Source organism: Symphalangus syndactylus, chromosome 4 (genome assembly GCF_028878055.3).
Source record: "Symphalangus syndactylus isolate Jambi chromosome 4, NHGRI_mSymSyn1-v2.1_pri, whole genome shotgun sequence".
Lineage (NCBI taxonomy): Eukaryota > Metazoa > Chordata > Mammalia > Primates > Hylobatidae > Symphalangus > Symphalangus syndactylus.
The window spans coordinates 66,741,821-66,762,744 of record NC_072426.2 but is presented as its reverse complement, the minus strand read 5'-3'; the positions used below and the strand labels follow the sequence as shown (position 1 = coordinate 66,762,744).

The 20,924-nt window shown below is 40.6% G+C and overlaps 1 long non-coding RNA gene and 1 pseudogene across 1 annotated transcript in view; one reads left to right on the top strand and one right to left on the bottom strand.

The window, feature by feature from the left end:
- The window catches only part of LOC129480247 (uncharacterized), a 30,746-nt gene extending 30,156 nt beyond the window's left edge, over window positions 1-590 (bottom strand). The window contains exon 1 of the long non-coding RNA XR_008656955.1: window positions 503-590. This is a non-coding gene — a long non-coding RNA (uncharacterized lncRNA). The remainder of the gene's footprint in view (window positions 1-502) is intronic.
- Window positions 591-4,046: 3,456 nt separating this feature from the next.
- Window positions 4,047-4,683, top strand: LOC129480091 (GPN-loop GTPase 3-like; annotated as a pseudogene).
- The last annotated feature ends 16,241 nt before the right edge of the window (window positions 4,684-20,924 follow it).

The window sequence follows — 20,924 nt, the reverse complement described above, 5'->3', positions numbered from 1 at the left end:
GTAAATCCCTTTTGTGATACCTACAAAAGTCACAGAATCATCAACCACAGTTCAAAAGAGCAAATGATAAATATTCATCGCATCACAATGAACTTGATTCTAAAAAGCAAATTATTTGCTATATAATAGAAACAGGCAGCTTAAAAACAATAATTAGAGTGTGAAAGAGGTAAGAGAAAGTTCTGAGAGTGATATAAAGTTTCATTACATTGACTGAAGATGGTTTCATGGAAGTATATTATGTCAAAACTCATCAATAATACACTTTAAATATGGATGGTTTATTTACATCAATTATGCCTCAATAAAGCTGTAAAGCAAAGGAAATAAATAGTAAAAAACAAAGACAAACAAAAAAACTGATGACTTAGGAGTAATGAGCCAAGCTATTCTTAAATGTAGGCTAGTGTATATGCAATTTTAGCCTTGTTATTTATCAGCTGTATCCTTATTCTATGAAAATCTCATTTTACCTTAAAAAAATTAGGATGCAAGGACATACCTCTGAATGTTCAGTGGTCCTGGGATGCTCTCATGCAAGCTCGTTTCACTGTGAGCTGATGAATCAGCATAAAAGCTGAATGGTATCTCATGATCACACTCAGTTCTGCCAATAAGACAGTTTATTTTAACTTGCTGTTCCCATATTTTGAAAGAGACTGACTGCTGCAGAAATACACAAATCAGAGATATTATCAATCCTGAACTCCCAGTAACTTTATTTTTATTCTACTTGGTCACACAGGCTACTGGAGTTAATGTCCTATAGGCACTTGAGGATGCTGGGCACTGGCAAGTATGCGTGTTGGTCAATTCATTTGACCACATTTGTTTGCAAGGAAAATTTTCCTTAATGCATCTTCAAATAGAAAAGTCTATGAGTAATCAAATGTGAGTGACAGAAGGGTAACCTTATTCCACTAATGTCCCCTTTAAAAATTTTCCCCCTGAGCAACCATTAAGAATAAAAATAGTGATAATTATCAGTTCTCCATCTTTGCTGTGGAAGCTGGGGAGCTAAGAAACAAATATACAGCTCAGTTTCTCAGGACATTAAAAAACGCATTATGCATGTTATTCTTACCCTAGTGACAGCTTATTTTTTTAACTATTGATTTTTCTCTGAACTGATCCTCCCTCCCTTCCTTTTTCTTTCTTTCTTTCTTTCTTTCTTTCTTTCTTTCTTTCTTTCTTTCTTTCTTTCTTTCTTCTTTCTTTCTTTCTTTTTTCTTCTTTTTCTTTCTCTTTTTTTTCTTTCTTTTTCTTTTCTTCTCTCTCTCTCTTCCTTCCTTTCTTCCTTTCTTTTTCATTCTTTCTCTCTCTCTCCCTCTTCCTTCCTTCCTTTCTTTCTTCCTTTCTTCTTTTGCATAACAGAAAACTTCCTCCAATCCTTTTTCTAACAAGGTAGGGTGCAAACAAAGAAATAACAAACTTCCTTTAGATATGAGAAATATGGATCTTTTTAAGTGTTATTTTTAAGAGTCTTAAGTTAACATTAGGATAATAACATAACATGAAAACTGTGGAGATAAATTGTGATCTCATGTGAGCCCCAGGGTGGCTTTTATTTACAAATCATGATTACTTCTCAGAGGGCTGGGCAGACATAAGCCAATGTTTCAGAGAGAGTCTGAGGTGAAAGCTTTTCTCTCCCCAACAATGTCATATTTGTAGTAGAATTTTCTCATAAGAGTCTTGGTGAACAAAAATACATAAGGATAGAAGGTGGAATGGAAATGGAAGGAAGTCCATTTCAGAAGGAAATAATCCCAACATAATGTTCAAGATATAACAATAGGTTATTAACTGGTGGATTTGGCAGGGAAAATTCTGCTACGTCATTTTTTCTTTTTCTTCTTCTTCCTTTCTTTTTAAATTTATTTTATTTTATTTTTTATTTTTAGAGACAGAGTCTAGCTCTGTTGCCCAGGATGCAGTGTAGTAGCACAATCATAGCTCACTGCAGCCTCCAACTCCTGGGCTCTAGAGATCCTCCTGCTTCAGCCTCCCGAGAGCTGGGACTGTAGGTGTGTGCCACCACGCCCAGCTAATTTTTTATTTTTTGTACAGACAGGGATCAGCCTCTATTGCCCAGGCTGATCTTAAACACCTGGCTTCAAGTAATCCTCCCACCTCAGCCTCCCAAAGTGCTGGGATTATGGACACGAGCTACTGTGTCCAGCATGAAATCATTTATGATGTGTTGACCATTTTTCAACTGGGTATGAAGAATGACACACAACTGTGAATTTATCAAGACTTGTGCTTTGTTTACTTAGTTTCTTTATATAGGAATTTTCAAACAAATGTAAAGTGGGGGCATGTACACTGCAGTAGGTAATGGCTGTATCAGTCAACGCTTAGCCTTCGTTGTCATCACCATGTTTTACCCCAGTACCATGCCTATCCTCGTGGGCCAAAAACACAGATAGAGTCTACAAGAATGCACAAAGCAGCTTTTCACCAAGGGTTAAGTTTCCATTCTACTTGCTAACCCACAGAGAATGGACAGAAGGTGGAGATTAGAGAGTGACTTCTACACTCCATTCAGCAGATTCAAAGTTTCTCAATGGCCATGAAGAGTCTTTGCTCTAGAGCCTCAAGGTTACTAAACTGCCACTTTTCAAGGTTCCTATTCTTGCTTTCTCCTCCATGCCTCAGTCTTTAACTCCTTTGGTCTTCCCAGTTTTTCCCAGATTCTGCCCATTTGGTCTCTGGAAGGGGTTGTCAGTCACTCAGCTCCATGGGTTTTATTGCTAGGTGGAGCCATAGTGAAGTTTCTGTAACGTAATCAGACTTATTATTCCAAGGCCAAGACTGATCTACTTTTATCAGTTAGAACTCTTTAGATTGCAAGTGACAGAAAGCCCAACCCAAGGGACTTGGGTCAAGTTTGTCCTCAAGCACTCACTTGTCCTTTCAGCTTCTAGTATGTCCTTGCCCTCATCTACTCAGGCTTTCCTACCAATTGCTGGCTGGCTATTCTATAGTGACTTCAGGTTCAACATCAGACACAGAGACAACAGCCTTGCACAGACTTCTCCACCAGCAACATAGTTTCATAAAAATCTAACTCCTATAACAAATCCTTTAATCTGTATTACTTCTAGTGGTTCTACTTCGCTGACTGATAATATGCCTTTACATAAAACATTCCAAGGTCTTGGAAAAGTCTATGCACATTGCATTCGTCTGTTCTTGCACTGCTATAAAGAAATACCTGAGACTGAGTAATTTATAAAGAAAAGATGTTTAATTGGCTCACAGTTCTGTAGGTTATACAGGAAGTATGGCAGCATCTGCTTCTTGGGAGGCCTTAAGAAACTTACAATTATGGCAGAAAGCGAAGGGGAAGCAGGCATGTCTTACATGGCCAGAGTAGGAGCAAGAAGAGGTGGAGGGGCAGGCTAGGCAGGTGATACAGACTTTTAAACAACCAGATCTCGTGAGAACTCTATCATGAGAACAGCACTCAAGGGATGGTGCTAAACCATTAATGAAGGATCCACCCCCATGATCCAATAACCTTCCACCAGGCCCCACCTCCAACACTGGAGATTATAGGGACATGAGATTTGGTGGGGACACAGATACAAACCATATCACAAATATACTCTGTCTGTCACTCTCTTGATTAAAAATTGCAATCTAGTTTAGACAGTCGGTCTTTTTTTTTTTTTTTTTTAAGCATGTTTACTGACAGTCAGTCTTAGTAATAGTGAGCATTCTCTTTTTATATTTTATTGAAGTCATTAGTACAAATAATTATAAAAGCTTGAGTCACTATTTATTATGTCATGAGCATTATTCATGCCCTTGCACAGTCTTTATAACCATAATTTTAAAAAGGCTTGACAATATTTGAGTGGATGCTCTGTAATTTCATTTTTCCCTTTTCTATTGTTGGCGCTGTAGGTTTTTTCCAATACTTTACTGTTATGAATAATGATCTGAGGTGCTGCTTCATACATATAATTTTTCCATATTTTTGGAATATTCAGTTAGTCTATAATTTCACAAATTGAGGATAAAGGTATGTAAAAGGTATGAACCTTTGTATTGCTTTTGATTCACATTGTTTAATTGCTTTCAAAAGGACTAGGACAATTACAATCCCGTTAGTAATTGGTAATATCCTTGCTAGCTTTGATTGTCCAGCCTGGACTGAGTTGTACATTCACCTGACTGTGATGAAGCAGCTGGTCCTGCAGGTCAAGCAGTGGGGTTTCTGAGTCTATGGAGTTTTTCTTGTTGATTCTCAGTTCATGGTGGAGTCATTCAAGTGTATTTCTGGCATCTTGGCAGTCCTGAGTGCCATGCTCTCTCTAGAAATTCCATAAGTTAACATCGTGATCAAAATGTAGCTGCAGAGTAAAAAAGCTAAAAAGGAAACTGAAAGTTTCTAGATCCAGACATGGATTCCTTGTTTGATGATTCTACAAGTGGCTTAAGAAGCAAAAAATTCAAAAAAGTAACTAGAGCTGTATGTGGACTGATGACTGTGGCATAGTTCTCTTCTTACGTCATGATCAGTCAGATGAAGAAAGTATGAACATTGTATTATAGCATATTGATTTTGCCATTCAATGTGGAGAAGATTCAAAATTTAAATAACCAAAGGAACATGAAAATGAGCCTTCTTCTATGTTTGATGAATATTTTCAAGAACACCAAGATGAATGAAGAGTTTACTAAGGAGTAACTGTCTACATGTGAAGAGCTTGTGGCCAAACCGGCAGAATATCCTTCTCTTTGAAGGATGCAGTAGTAGAAAGCTACATATTCTAATGAAAAAAAAGTACATGTTTTTTTTTTATCAGCAGCATGCCTGAATCAAGTTTTGAATTATTCTGAAACTGCTGCTGCTTAACGTGGAAACTTGTAGTATTATTTTGATAGTATCAATTTAAATTTAAAAGTCAAAATTGAAATGAATGCACATAGATTTGTATATAAATTAGCATCTGTGCAACAGTTAATAAGGCTAGTACAATCTCATTTTTACTGTTTGTATTGTTTTTGAGGTGCAGGAATTATTGTAACAAAATATACATGTTTATCCAGAGGGAAATATCTGGAAGGATATAGGTAAGACCACTGCCCATCTGTATCTTACCATTTCCCTACATTGAAAATGCATTATTTATATAATTAAAAAATTTAAAAGGGAATGTAATTTTAAGGTCTTTCCTGATTTAACAGAAAAAAGTACCTATTCAATTTGAAAGGCATTCTACATTGCCCATCTTATGCTAGTATCTATTTTCTGCTTTACAATATCTAGAAAGTATCAATATCTTTACTGATCCAGAGTACACCTGAAATATTGGAAAGACACTTTCCCTGGGCATTAATTTCTGAGTTGTGAATGCAATCTGCCAAAAATATAAGGATTTGACCACATATTTTCTAATTAAATTAGGATACTTATTTGGATCATTTCTGTAATTGGAAAGGTTAAGAGAATCATCAGTGGAGACAATGTGGAGGCTATAAAAACTGCAATTAATATCCTATCTTTTTAAATTTTAGGTAATAGCACTTTTGCTCTTCATAATAGCGTCTTCAGGGAAAGCATATTGAATTCAATCTGTTGTGTGAAATATTTTCAGTTAGAGAAGGTACAGTATGTATATATAAATGAATGTACAGACTGCTGATGATTTATTTTGGATCTATAGCAGTCTTGGAAATAGAACTGAGTTTTATATAGATCTTTCAGAGTCAGGGTAGCCCTAAGCTCTTTATAGAGCAGTAATGTTGGCTGTGTCTAAATAAGACCCATCCTTACAGCTGAAAGATAAAAATAAATTCAGATAATGAACCATTTAATTTTTTTTCTGTATAATGTCACATAAATGGTTTGATTTGGGGCTTCCAAAACTGCATGGCTATTTTGGTTTTATGGATGCATCTTTTGCAAGTCTCAATGCCCTGTAAAAGTGGGAAGGCTGTCAGAAATATCTTTAAGTAGGCCGGGTGTGGTGGCTCATGCTTGTAATCCCAGTACTTTGAGAGGCCAGGGTGGGAGGATCACTGGAGTCCAGGAGTTTGAGACCAGCCCAGGCAACATAGTGAGACCTCACCTCTAAAAATAAAACCGAAAAAATTAACCGTGTGTGGTGGTGCACACCTGTAGTCCCAACTACTCAGGAGACTGTGGTAGGAGAATTACTTGAGCCAAGGACTTCAAGGCTGCAGTGAGCTATCCAGCCTCGGTAACAGAGCAAGTTCTTATCTCAAAAAACAAAAAACAAAAAGAATGTCCCAGGTAGCCTACTGGGTAGGGGATGGGAATGCTTTTCCTGGCAACTAGTCGTGGAATCAGCATGGCACTAGTGAGTTCAAGCTGCTGCCCAGGAATACAAGGACAGCTCTGTCTCAAAAGGAGAAACTCTAGCCCGGCCATGGTGGACGAGCTACAGTGAGAAGTAATTGTAGTAGTCAGTACTGCTGATGATTTCCTTGCTTGCCCTCAGACAGGACCCATCAGAGCCCCTCAGTTGCCTGGTAAGTAAATGTATATATGTGAGGCTTCCTACCTTATGTTCAGGAGTAAGTTTAGCACATGTGTCTACAAAGTGTAGCCTTTTATATCCTGAACCACGCATTTTGCTATATTAATAGCAATGCCTCACATTTGTAGAGATTTTCTGAGTTTCTCAAACCCATTTATATTTCCTTGGATTATCCATACAATAACATCTCAGCCATTAGCTGCAAGTCTTCTCAGCTCCACCTCTATGTACCTCAATCTTCATTTTCTCCTTTCTATCCTTCTAGCTGAAATCTTTATTCTTGCTTGTACAGCTTCAATTGCCACTGAACTTGGTGTCCTACTTATTATACTGCCTGATGCTATGACAACCTCTTCTCCATATAACAGCTTGAGAAAGCTTTAAAAATTATATCTCATGACATATTTCTGCTTGCTTAAATCCTTTGTTGCTTTCTAAACGGCTTGGGAAAAATCCAACCTCCTTACTGTGGCACGAAGGCCCTGCCTGATCTGGCTCCTTCTGACTTATCCAGCCCATCCTTCTCTTTGTCTCACCCATGGCCACATCAGCCTTTTCTAAGTTCCTTGAGTGTAACCCAAAACTGTCTTCCTTGAGGATCCTTGCACCTGCTGATGTGTCTGCCTGAAAACCTCTTTGTATAGCTAAATCCTTCTCATCCTTCAGGCTTTAGCTCAAGTATCTCAGCCTTCAAGAATCCTTCCTCTACAAATGGGACTTCATGAAGAATGTGGGACTCAGATAAGGATGCACAACTATGAAAGCATGGAGCCTGGACAGAACCTAGTTCTTCCCAGTCCTCATCCATGACGCCTGCCATGATGTATGCCAACCTGTGATTTAGATGCATTTCTTCTGTCATGAACTAGGGAGATGATAAATTATAGGGACAATGTCTTTTATGTTTGTTTGCTTGCATTATTTTGCAGGGAAAATGGGGAGAGTATTGCAGATGTTAAATAATTTCTGAGTGGTTGCGACTGATTCTGGCAGGAAGGATCTTGAGCATCTGAGAACCCACACAGATGTGTGCTTACCAGCTTCCACAGAGACATGCACACGAGTCCCTTTTTAAAGTCTGTAGAGAGATAGCTCTCCTTGCTCTCTATTTGTCTGAAAGGACATGGAGATTTCCATTTAAAAAAATACCAGAAAACATCTTATTATGAGTTCTTTAAAATAAAATGGAAGTATATTTTAGGCCCAGTTTCTGCCCTTAAAAGTCATATTTACTCTAAACGATCAGAATAAACGGGTCATTTTTCCTCTGGACTATTTTCTTAAGCCAAGCATTGTCATGCAAATACAATTTTGGCATCTATTTGTGACTCATTCTCACCTTTTTAACCTAGAGACTCGCCCCAATATCAGCTTGTCTCCTCTGAGTTATTCATCCAGGTTTTGAGCATATTGAACACATATGGCATGTGTCACCTTGGACAGGAAAAACCAAGGAAAGATGATAAACAAAGAAACAAACATTACTTTTCTTAACCATTAATCAGTGATATGCATTTGCATTTCAGATTTTCATGGTCTTAGATTTTAGAATAGTTGAATCACATAACAGAAAAAAAATTAAAAGATTGTTTTGCCCCATAATCTCATAGATACATTAAGTCTCCTTGGCTGTGTCTCCGCCAAGCCTCATTCAGCCTCTCTTTTAAGATGTCCAGCAATGGGAACTGACTCTCTCCTGGGACTGCACCATCTTTGCAGAGCATTAACTGTTACAAATTTAAGTCAAGCCTAAATTTGGGGGTGTTAGTTTGATCAGCGAATAGCATATGTTTTCATTTAGGTCATCAGTTGAACACTAAAAAGCCAAGAACAGTGCACTGTGGTCAACTTCTAGAGAACTCTAGAGCCTTTAATCAAGACATCCTGTATCCTAAAAATCTGGCCACACTGCTCAATGAGGAGACCATGGAAGCCTTTGACAATGTCTTGCAGAGGTCAAGATATGCTATGTATTCCATGAACATTCCTTGGTCTAGGAAGCTTTGGTAGCCTCATGTTGCCCTCTGGCATCCTGATAATAGGTAATGTTATTAAGTAAGCTCAACTCCAGGTAAAGATTTGACAAAGATATATATATTAATAGATTAAAACTCCTTCTCCCATTTCATAATTTTCAAAATCTCCTTAAAGCTCATCCACCTCTCACTTCCATGATAATATATACCATGATAACCAGTGGAAGAGCCTGATAATTTGATTTTATTGCCAATTAAGAGCTGTTCATCTCTGCACATACCGCCTGATAATGGTATCTTCCTTTTTCCCTTGGAATCTTGGTATTTGTGGATGCACAGTACCTCTCCAATAGCACTAGAAAAATCACCAGGTGAATCTAAAACTCTCATTGTCTTCCCACTAAGGATACTATGTCTATGTGTCTTCTCAAAGTCTAGTATTCACAATCAAAACAAATTCTATAATTACGTAAATTCTATATCTTCAGTTTGGAAAAACCTAAAGGATCCCAGATGTACACAGGTTATAAAAGAAGGAATGTGGTTTCTCAGTGGATGGCCCCAGACCTTGGTAGGGAAGTAGAGGATTGTAGAGTTCTGAAAAGAACATAGGCCAGGGAAACAAAGAGAAGAAAAATATGGACCAGGAAAGATTGGCGATGACCTTAAGCTGCGTAAATATAGCTCACCTCAATTCTGTTGGACTATCCCTCATTTTAGCATACTATAATGATGTGTACATTTGTTTGTAACTGCATCAAAAAGGAAATGAGATTAGTCTGGCATGACTTACTTGTTCTAACTGAACCCATGCTGGCTGCTAATGATTGCTTTCTTTTTAAATGCTCCCAAGCCATCTGTTTAATAATCTATTCTAGAATTTTGCCTGAGAAGAATCTCAACGCTAGTGAAGTGAAAGATCCCCAGGCAAAGACCAGGAGACCCAGGTTCTAGCTGTGCTCTGTCATTAACCAGCTGCTAGGCAAACACCTTAGTCTAGCTCATCCTGTTTCACCTCAAAAATGAGTGGGTCAGAATAGATGATCTTCATCGCTCCTTCCAGATGTGAATCTACGATTCCTTCATTTCATTTGTCTGTAGTTTTTGGAGTCTACTCTTTCCCCTGATTAGAAAATCAGGACCTTAACCATTTATAGTCTTTGAATGTTTCTGCTCTGTGTCTTCTAGATCCTGCTCTGCCACTAACTTGTTAATTAACTCTGGAGCAGGTTGTTTAAATTCCATGGGTCTCAGTTACTTCACTTTAAAAATGAAGGAGTTTAAATCAGATGATATCTAAATTTCTGAATATGAGTCTCTAATGTCTAGCTATATTGGATATTGTTTCTGTGATCACATTCTATACATTCTTGGAAGAACCAAGTGTTGTGTGTTTGATTCTTGAGCATAGAAACATAGACTTATAGTCTAAGTTGGGCAGAAAGCTTAGCCATTGTCAGTCAAACAATTTATTGAATAATGTTTAGAATGGCCAGTGACTTTCCTTCTTCACTTAAATTTAAATTATCTTCTTATATTTTTTCTTTATTTTTTTTTGTAGAGATGAGGTCTCACTATGTTGTCCAGGCTGGTCTCTAATTCCCAGCCTCAAATGATCCTCAAGACTCAGCCTCCCACAGTTCTGGGATTATAGGCATGAGCCACTGCCCCCGAACTAAATAACATTTTATTTCTGATTCACGCCAAATTTGTAAAGGCTCCTGCCTCTTTAACAGCTAAGTCTGCTGGTTGGCCCATTTGCATTGAGGAAGGGCACTATGCTCATCTCACAGAATGCCACCAAAGCTCCAAGGTTGCAGAAAGAGGAATCTTGCAAATTGCTCTGTTTCTTATTTCACAGGTGATGAATGCTTTGGGTTGTGGAGCTATCTTATTCTGGCCTGATGGTGTTGCATGACTCAGAATAGATGATTCCCGCAGGAAGGTCTGATTTTTATCCTTTGACTAAAATCTAAAAATAGAGCCTTCAACTCATCCTGGACTCTCAGCTGTCATATGCCAAATAAACCTGGACACTTGGCATGATTGCTTGTAGCTTTAAAAGAATCACCACGTTCTGTAGTTTAAAATAAAGAACAAACACATATAAGGTATGAACCTGGAGCGTTGTTTATGTTGTTTCATTTGCTGTTGCCTTTATGCTGGGGGAATTATGCAGCTGAAGGCATTTTGCCTTTCAAATTCATTTGAGTACAATTCGTTTGAAGGTGACCATAATCAGGTTTGGCCAGGAAAAGAGATATTCTGTCTAATGACATAGTCTTGTTAAATCTACCTTCCTAATAATAATAAAGGCTGATGGAACTTTATGCTTTATGTAGTCTCATTTTGTATGAACAAACCATCCGTTATCATTCTCACTTCAGGAATAACCCAGTTGGGGTTTAGTGAGTGCTTTGCTTAAAGTCTCAGGACTATGGAGTAGATGAGCTAGAACTGGAATCCAGGATTTATATTATCCAGAGTTTATATTATACTTCATGTCTTTCCACTGCCAGTATGTTCCTGGACCAAATTGAGGGTGGGGCTGCTTCTTCTCATGGCCCAATAACAAGATGCAGATGATCTGAGAAAGAAGGGAGTTTATTTCCATAACTGTGTACAAGGAGAAGGCCTGGAAAATATCACCAGACCAACTCAAAATTACGAAGTTTTCCGGAGTTTATATACCTTCTAAGCTATATGTCTACGTGTAAGTGTGCATTCATCTAAAGACATAAGTGATTAACTTCTTCTAATCTATAACTAATATCCGAGTTCTGAAGACCTTCCTCTGGAGCCTCAGTACATTTACTTAATCTAAATGGGTCCAGGTGCTGGGGTGATTACCCTTGTCTTGTCTCCTGCTAAATCACGGAGGTCTGGGGAGTTCCTTCAGACCCCCAATAAACTTGTTTGTGGAGGTCTGAGGAGTTTCTTTAGACCCCCAATAAAACTTGTTTAATTCTAAACGAGTCCTGTTAAGAATTCCCTTATTATCATTTCATACTTCAAGGCCCTGGAAAGGCCTAGGCAAAACTCTTGGTGGGTTTTTATTACATTCTAGCCTTTGTATAAGGGCACTGGCTCTATCTGCTTTTAATATTTAACTTAACCACTCAGTCAGTGCTGAAACAGCTGTTATGGAGGCCTGGGTTAGTGAGACCTGGCCTGCCACAAGTACGCAATGCACCATTCCCCTCAACACAAACACAGACAAACCCCACAAAATATTAGGCAGTCAGTGCTACCTTCTCCATGAGCCCTGCCCAGGTGTTCAAGTGCACATAGACCCACGGATGGTCCCTGTCTCTGAGTATCTCTTGTAGCTAATGTTTGTGCCACATAATTGAGGCCCCTTCCTTAGCTCTTTGTAGTGTTCTCATCATATGTCCTGGCCAGAATGTCTATTTATTTTATAAAAACCTTTCTCTGCTGGCTGCGGTGACTCGCACCTATAGTCCCAGCACTTTGGGAGGCTGAGGCAGGTGGATCACGAGGTCAAGAGATCGAGACTATCTTGGCCAACGTGGTGAAACCCTGTCTCTACGAAAAATACGAAAATTAGCTGGGTGTGGTGGCGGGCGCCTGCAGTCCAAGCTGCTCGGGTGCCTGAGGCAGGAGAACAACTTGAACTGGGGAGGCGGAAGTTGTAGTGAGCTGGGATCGTGCCACTGCACTCTAGCCCGGCAACAGAGTGAGACTCCGTCTCAAAAAAAGAAGAAAAAAACCAAAACCAAAAACCTTTCTCCTCACCGTGCATAGAGCTGGGTCCACAGTAGATTCACTAGTTTAGTTCAGGAAAATAAGCTTTCAGGATAGAGAGGAGGAATAGCCCCATTCCTGAAGTTAAATGGGACACCTCTAGCACTTAGCCTACTTCAGAGGCCTCTTCTGGTCATGTGGATAGATCACTGTGTGCAACTTCAATTAGTCACACATAGACTCACCATATTTCAGCAGTAGAAAGAGAAAAAAAGTTATTATACCTAAATTAAGTCCTTTGAGACCCTGGTTGATAAAATTCTTAAATATTATACTGGAAAATATTTCCCAGTGTCTCTCAACTAATTCATTATATGACTGCATGATTAGGAAGTAAAATTGCAATAGCAACCAGTTTGATTATTTTGACTGAATCAGTTGGTGAATTCAGTCATGCAATCCATAATAATGGTTAATTAAATTTTAAAATATTCAAATTGGGTTTATATGCTCCTGTGGCCAATGTTTACTTTAAGTCTCCCTTTGTTCAGTTCCAACTTCCGCTCTGGGAAGTTTCTAGTAATAGGCACAGAGCTGTAACAGAGCATGCTGCAGACATCTCATTAGGTCTTAGATGGACCTGCTGAGCCAAATAGGAATCCAGGTTATTACACTTCTTTTAAGAACTAGGGCCAGGTGTGGTGGCTCACGCTTGTAATCCCAACAATTTGGGAGGCTGAAGCAGGTGGATCACTTGAGGTTATTAGTTGGAGACCAGCCTGACCAATATGGTGAAACCGTTTCTCTCCTAAAAATACACAAATTAGCTGGGCATGGTGTTGGGTGCCTGTAGTCCCAGCTGCTCGAGAGGCTGAGGCAGGAGAATGGCGTGAACCCGAGAGGCGGAGCTTGCAGCGAGCTGAGATCCAGCACTGTAGCCGAGGCAAAAGAGCGAGACTCCGTCTCAAAAAAAAAAGAAAAAAAAAGAAAGAAAGAAATAGGCTGGATAGGGGGAGCATAGAGAACCTGCAGTTTTGTTCATAGAAGCAGATTAATTGTGAGAGCCATTATGCCCACAATATGCCACTGGTTAGTCCTAATATTCGCTTGTCGGAGGTTCTGAGCATGACGTTGAAAATCGTCTTGGTGGACGCCTGCCATTTCTCCAAACCTGCGCCTCCATTTTACCTACTTTGAATCTATGCCAGTTGTCAGTGCCTCATCTCCAAATCCACTCTTCTTTGTCCTGCTTTGTGCTACTGGAGATGGACCCTGGAATATGTCTCCTCGGCCAGTGCAACTGGTCCTTGACAGAGGTGAGAGAGTGGGAGAGATATTAGTGGGAGCGATATTAAAAGAGGACAGGGCTTGTCTTTCCCTTTCTGGTACTTTATTTTTCTTGCTCTTTCGGCATAGCCATGGCTGCCAGCAGGTGGCTTCCTTGTTTAGGAATTTCACTGATTAGAATAAGAGACAGCTGAACCCTCGTGGGGCCATTCATACAAGTCCCTATTTAGGGAACAAAGCGGGCAGCTTTTTTGCCAGTGGGGCTAGGGATACTGCAACCCACGGGGGTAAGCCCCAATAGCACCCACCATGGGCAGTTTCCTGCCAGCCCGTCCTGGCCTGTGGCATCTCAGCAAACTTCTCCATCCAGTGGGCCAGCGATCCGTTGTCTCCAACAAAGTAAGTGTCAGCCATGGAGTGGAGCTTTTTCCAAGTTTGTTCCTTCCTCGAGCACTCTCCGCCCCTTTGTGGAGTGGTTGTACTCTAGAGCTGCTATTTCTGTTTTTGTTTTTCATTTTTTTGTCTTTAGATGGAGTCTCAGTCACTGTATCGCTAGGGCTGGAGTGCAGTGGTGTGATCTCAGCTCACTGCAACCTCCACCTCCCTAGTTCAAACGATTCTCCTGCTTCAGCCTCCTGAGTAGCTGGGATTACCAGGCATGCACTACTATGCCCAGCTAATGTTTGTATTTTTAGTAGAGATGGGGTTTCACTCTGTTGGCCAGGCTGGTCTCGAACCCCTGACCTCAGATGATCCACCCACCTCGGCCTCCCAAAGTGCTGGGATTAGAGGAGTGAGCCACCATGCCCGGCCTATTTCTGTATCTTAAGAGTTATCTTTACCTCTCTTAGAAGGTAATCCCTCATTAGTAGTTCATAACTTTGGTGTTAAATTGCCCCAGTAAAAATAACTCATGTGGTGTCTGTTTTATGGCAGGACCCCAGCTTTTGTAGCTGCTGCTTCATGAGTAGATCATCCTTGCCCTTTGGTCCAGGCTGGCTTCAACTATTCTGTTTGGACCTTGTTTTAATTTGTCTTTGGACTTTGCTCCTTGGCATTGATAAAGAATTATGCTATGCCTTAAAATTCCCCCAGGTGCCATGAATTGGTTTAAGCAGATTTCATAGCTACGTGCAAGACCATCATCTTGGTAGCAGCATCTACCTTCCCCATCTCTATCCCTCACCCTTACTTGTCCAGGAAGAGTGATGAGTCAAATTCAAAAAGTGCAAACAAGATGATCTGTCTACAAAGCTGTATGAACGCAGAAGTATAAAGTACTTGTTGACTCATCACTGCTGTTTGAAGGGATGCAATTGAAATGGTTCTTGGAAGCATCCTGTTGCTGCTTTGGTGCATAGAGGCTGTGCAGCAAAAAGACCCTTAGAACATGTGTGTGAGATTACAGAATGGCAATTACCATTGTTATCAGCATTTATTGAAGGCTTACTGTGAGCCAAGTGAAACTCAGAGATCGAGCAATATGCTCAAATGCATCCAATCAGTAAGAGGTGGAAACACCATTTTTTCTTAGGTTTGTCGTTTCCAGAGCACCCCTGCTTTTTATTTTTTTTTTTAAGACAGGTCTTCTGTTACCCAGACTGGAGTGTACCACAGCCTCCCAAAGTGTTGGGATTGCAGGAATGCCCACCATGCCTGGCATAGGAATAAACAGTGAAAGGCCCTTTGGGCAAGTCCATGTACTGCCCTGCACAAAGTGAAGCTTGTGATAAGCAAATAAACTCCAGATAAATGAGATTCATTTCTTTTAACTGTTCATGACTTCAAGTTGGCTTGCATTTCTACTTCAATAATATTTGATATACATCAGGTGTGAACATTTTTACTCCTTTTGTTCTTGCAGCAGGTGAATAAAGTGGGATTTGAAATCAGCATGGCAGTGTCCAGTGGAAGAAGAAGGGAGCTGAAGTTTTTTGAGGGTGAGTCATGTGCTACACTCCTTATCTTCATTAGTCCATTGGATCTCACGTTGGCTCCATAATACAAAGAAAGTTTATGAGCAAAGAAATCTGTGAGTGCATTTTTTCTTGTACTAACTGGTTTGTTACTCACTTAGCTGTAGAGTTTGAATCTAAATAGAGTTAAAGTTATGGTTAGGATTCACTTTAAGGCCAGGGACTCAGGGTCAGAACGAACTCTATTTTCTAATGAGAAAATAGAATTGCAGAGAGATTAAGGAATGTTTCCCGTGTCACCCAGTATATTCGTCTTCTATGCCTGCTGTAACAGATTGTCACGCACTGAATGGCTTCAAACAATCCAAACATATTACCCTGCAGTTCCCTAGGTCAGAGTCCAACATTGGTCTCACTAGCCTGGAACCGAAGTGTTGGCAGGGCTGTACTCCTGTCTGGGGCTCTGGCGTGGAATTGTTTTCTTGCCTTCTCCAGCTTCTAGAGGAACCCTGCATTCCTTAGCTCCTGGTCATCTTCGGAGTCAGCAACGGCAGGTGGAGTCCTTCTTACTTTGAGTCACTCCAACCTCCTCTTTAGCCTTCCTCTTACACTTTTAAGTGTATTTGGGATTATGTTGGCTCCACCTGGATAATCTAGGATACGCTCTCACTCTATTACAGTCAGCTGATTGGAAAATAATTCTCCTTTGCCATGGAATCTAACTTATTCACAGACTTGGAGGATGATCACGTGGACATCTTTGGGGGAAGGGGCTCATTACTCTGTCTACTCCACCGAAGTGCTTTCTGAAGGGGTAAGGAACATAGGCGTTTAAGCATTCACATTTTCAGATAAATGAAAGCTGAGAGAGCTAAGAAAACTGACAGGGCGGGGGATTTACAGACTGAGATTTCTGCAAATCTCAGAGGGGAGCACCGATGCTTAGAGAGGTCAGGACACTGTCTTTATACCATTCAGTTGTGTGTTTGGGGGTTTGGAGGTTGGGATTGGATATGTTATTGCTACTATCCAGAACAGTGAGAGGAGGAACAGAGATAGAACTTAGCTAAAGGCTAAGGATAATTGACAACCTCTCTGGGCTTCTGGTTCCTCCTCTGGGAAAGGGAGATATACATTTACCTATCTCAAGGGTTATTGAGAATTTGTGTGTTTAATGCACGTAAGGTGCTTAGTACAGCACCTGACACACTAGTCAGTAACTATAAATGTTTGTAAGTTTTATTATGAGGTTAATGAAGAGGTAATGTGAGATGCACCATGTCAATTTTATAGTTCTGTGATTTTTTTCTCTTGGGTCTAGACTCTCATATCAAAGCTTGTATGCCCTCCATTGTACTCAGCGGATTTCTAGAAGCTATTAAGAAGGTGGGGAGGAGGTCAGGCACAGTGGCTTAAGCCTGTAACTCCAGCACTTAGGGAGGCCAAGAGGGGTGGATTGCTTGAGCCAAGGAGTTCGAGACCAGTCTGGGCAACATGGCAAAACCCCATCTCTACACATAATACAAAAATTAACTGGGTGTGCTGGTGCATGCCTGTAGTCCCAACTACTTGGGAGGCTGAGGAGGGAGAATCCCTTGAGCTGGGGAGGTCAGGGCTACAGTGAGCCATGATTGCACAACTGTACTCCAGCCTGAGCGACAGAGATACCCTGTCTCAAAAAGAAGGTGGGGAGGAAAAAGGATCCCTAGGGGGGTTAAATCTGACCTTGACTAAACCACTGACATCTCTGCGAACAAAGCTCTTGGCCTAAAGGTTTATGATGCATTTTTTGTACTTTATTAAAAACGGCTACAATCTCAGGGGAACTAGGACAAAATGGCTAAATACCCAACCTAACTCAGAGAAGAAATTCTTTTAAGAAACATTTTATGCACAAATCATCGTTGAACTACAAGGAATTAAAATGAAACATTCTTGGGAATTTAGGTGTGTGTGTGTGTGTGTGTGTGTGTGTGCGTGCACGTGCTAAGATACTGAAATATGTCAAGCCATACAAGAATTTGCTTCTGTGGACATAATTCACTTATGCCAAGATACAAGGAGAAATTACTAACATTTAGAAGAGGAAAAGTCAGGTAATGGAGCAGCAGTGAGGAGATGGCAATGTCTTCTCCAGAAAAAAAAAATATGTAGGGAAAAATTAGCAGAGTCTTAAATGTGTCAGAAAGAGTCATCCTCCAGATAAAGGTTACAGGGATTGTGTCAGGGAAAGGGAAGGAGGGCAGAGGCCCTGGGACAACACAGCAGTGGGAAGAGTTGGAAATCAAGGGAGCAGACAGGGTCTCCGGAGGATTCTCAAGCACTTTGATACAAGAATTATTTCCTTTTCAGTGATACCCAAACAAACATTGCTAATTCCTAGCTCTAAATAGTGAAACTAAAACTCACTGAGTTCTTTTATAATTTTTATTTCTGTAACATACTTTCAATATTTAGGTCATGGAGTTTTGTTTTTTCCAAATGAATATTATTTCTTTTTTGTACTTTGAAAATTACCATCCTCCCAGCAAGTCTGATACAGCTATCTGCATAAAATGGGGGGTCTGGATAAGGACTGTGCAGCTGGGATCTAAAGAGAAAAAGCTAATGCTGAATTTCTGTCATACCAATTAAGATTATGCAACAACAACAACAAAAAATAAGTTGCGGCTGGGAGCAGTGGCTCACACCTGTAATCCCAGCAGTTTGGGAGGCCGAAGTGGGCAGATTACTTGAGGCCAGAAGTTTGAGACCAGCCTGGCCAATACGGCAAAACCTCGTCTCTACTAAAAATACAAAAATTAGCCAGGTGTGGTGGTGTGCGCCTGTAATACCAGCTCCTTGGGAGGCTGAGGCATGAGACTTGCTTGAACCCAGGAGGCAGACATTGCAGTAAGCCAAGATTGTACCACTGTATTCCAGCCTGGATGATAGAATGAGATTCTATCTAAAAAAAAGATATCTTTTATATAAAAGATAAAAGTTGCATGCATGGCTTTATACAAAGGAAGAGGAGTTTCTAAATGGCTTTAGGCCTTGCAAACTTGGATAAGAGTTTATTTTTTTGGAGGTGGAGAAGATATTCTTTTCATATAGAAGAGGGGGAACTGCCCTTTCTACCCTGGTAGAATTGTGGGAAAGGGATGGAGAACAAGGAGGTCAGATACAGGGGCTTTCATCCCTCTATCCATGCCAGCTTCTGTGCTTGACCATCTGGTGTGGAGGAGTGGCTTTAGAAAACTCAGGCATGAGAGAGACCAAGCATATTTAGGTTCATGGCGTAATTCTCCTGGCACGGGGAGCAGAGGAGGCTGCCAGCCATTGGGAGAAACTCTACATAGAGACAGTTCCAACAAGCCCAGGGTGATGGCATGAAGGTGGGAGCAGACCACAGATGGTTGATCCCTATGGCCTATATTTGGTATGCAAGAGAACCAGATGACTCTGCATGCCCCGGCTATGAGATGTGGAGGTGCTAAGAGCACCCCTGGACTGCAGAGCTCTGGGGTCAGGACCAAAAGGCTACAAAGCTAGGAATTTCTAAACAGGGGGCAAGTTCCTGGGAGTACCAGCTCTAGGGATGGCAGCAACACAGATCCCAAGAGAGGATCTCAGCAGCAGTCACTAGACCAGTGAGCAAACCAATCCCATCATTTGGAGCAGTGAATCCAAAGCCCCAGGATATACCAAATAGACTTAAGGACTCTGTTTCTTTCCACCACTATGAGAGCCCAAAACTCCTCCTACACCCCAAGCCAGAAGTGCGGGAGGGAAAGAAAAGGATAGAATATGACATTATTTACATAAATTTCATCATACCAAAGGTGATCCCAAAGAGAGTGAAAGGAGTGGATGTTTCTAAACAGAAAGGAAACTGCTTAAATTAGAAGAAACAAAAATAGGCCAAATGCAGTGGCTAACCCCTGTAATCCTCACACTTCTGTTGGCCAAGGCAGGAGGATTGCTTGGGGCCTCACCATGTTTCCCAGAATTGTCTCAAATTCCTGGGCTCATCTCTATTTAAAAAATTTTAAAATGAGGCAGGAGGATTGCTTGAGCCCAGCAGGTTGAGGCTGCAATGAGCTGTGATTGCACCACTGCACTCCTGCCTGGGTGACAGAGGGAGACCCTGCCTCAAAACAAAAAAATGTATAACTGGCATATCAAAGTTTTCCCTCTCTCCCAGAGGGGTAGAAGTCTGGAAAGAAGACCAGGACGTCAGAGAATTGGAAACTAGACTTTTTTTCTGTGGGTTTAAGTATAGGGTAACTCTGCTTCGGTTTGTAAGGGTGTTAATTCTTAAAACCTGGCCTTCAAGCCCATTAAACAAACCAAACATTCTAAATGAAAAATATTAGGGATTGGAACTAGGTTTTTTTAATCTTAGGACATTTTCTAGACAACTGCCTTAATTATTCCTTTAGAACTGTTAACAGTGGAGGGTGTCCAGGTTCTTGGCGTCTTGAACAGAGAATTGGACAAAATGCACAAAGCAAGCAAGGAAGGAATGAAGGGATTTATTGAAAATAGAAATACACTCCCCACAGTGTGGGAGCAGGCTGAGCATAGGGGCTGAAAGGCCCCATTCCAAAATTGTAGGGCATTTAAATACCCTCTAGAAAATCCCACTGGTTACTTGGGGTATACCCTATGTAAATGAGGAAGATGAAGTAAAGTTACAAAGTCATGGAGAGGATATTCCCTGTCATAGCTTAAGTGTGAATTAGCCTTGGGTTCCCTGCCTCCAGACCCTATTTTCCTGCCTCAGAACCACTGGCCGTGGGATTTGACTTGGGAAAGTACTAAAGCACCTTGTATCTGTCTTTTTATGAACTACATCTCTGCTGGATTTGTTTCATGCTTGCTGGATTGTAAACTCCTCAAGGGAAGTGAATACATTTTCTTCTAGTGAGCATGACACTTTTTATAGTGATCATAATGTAAATTTTGTGGTTAGAGTCCCATTTTCTTCACCAGGGAGACAACGGGTGTGTGTCTTAAAGCACAGCAAACTGTGCTGGGTATCTGATTATATGTACAGTTATTGTGCCATTGCATCATGACTTTCACGAGTTTGTTGAGGTTTCTGATTTCCTTTTTGTCTCTATACTTTAGGACCCCAGAGTACCCCGTGTATTGAGGCCACTTGGTGCTGCAGTCAGTGGAATGTACTTTGCTGACCTTATTTCTTTTAATCTCAGCTATGATTTGTGCAAGCCATAGTTTAGTTGTTCCTATTAACTGTTTTTTCTTCCTCACTGCCTCTTATTTTTTCCTTTCATTGCTTCTTTAATGATACTTCTCAGTTTGTTGCTACTGGAACTAGACTTATCAACATCATCTGGTCACCTCAGGCCTTTTCTTTTTCACTGGGCCTTCTGTGCTTTCAGTGTTTTTAGTGTTTCCCAGCTGTTTTGACTGCTGGTCATTGTCAAGTCCTAATCCATTTCCAGATCTGGGGCTGTTTCTGAACTCAGACTGTTAGGGCTCCCACATGTGAAAAATGCAGATATTATAATGCT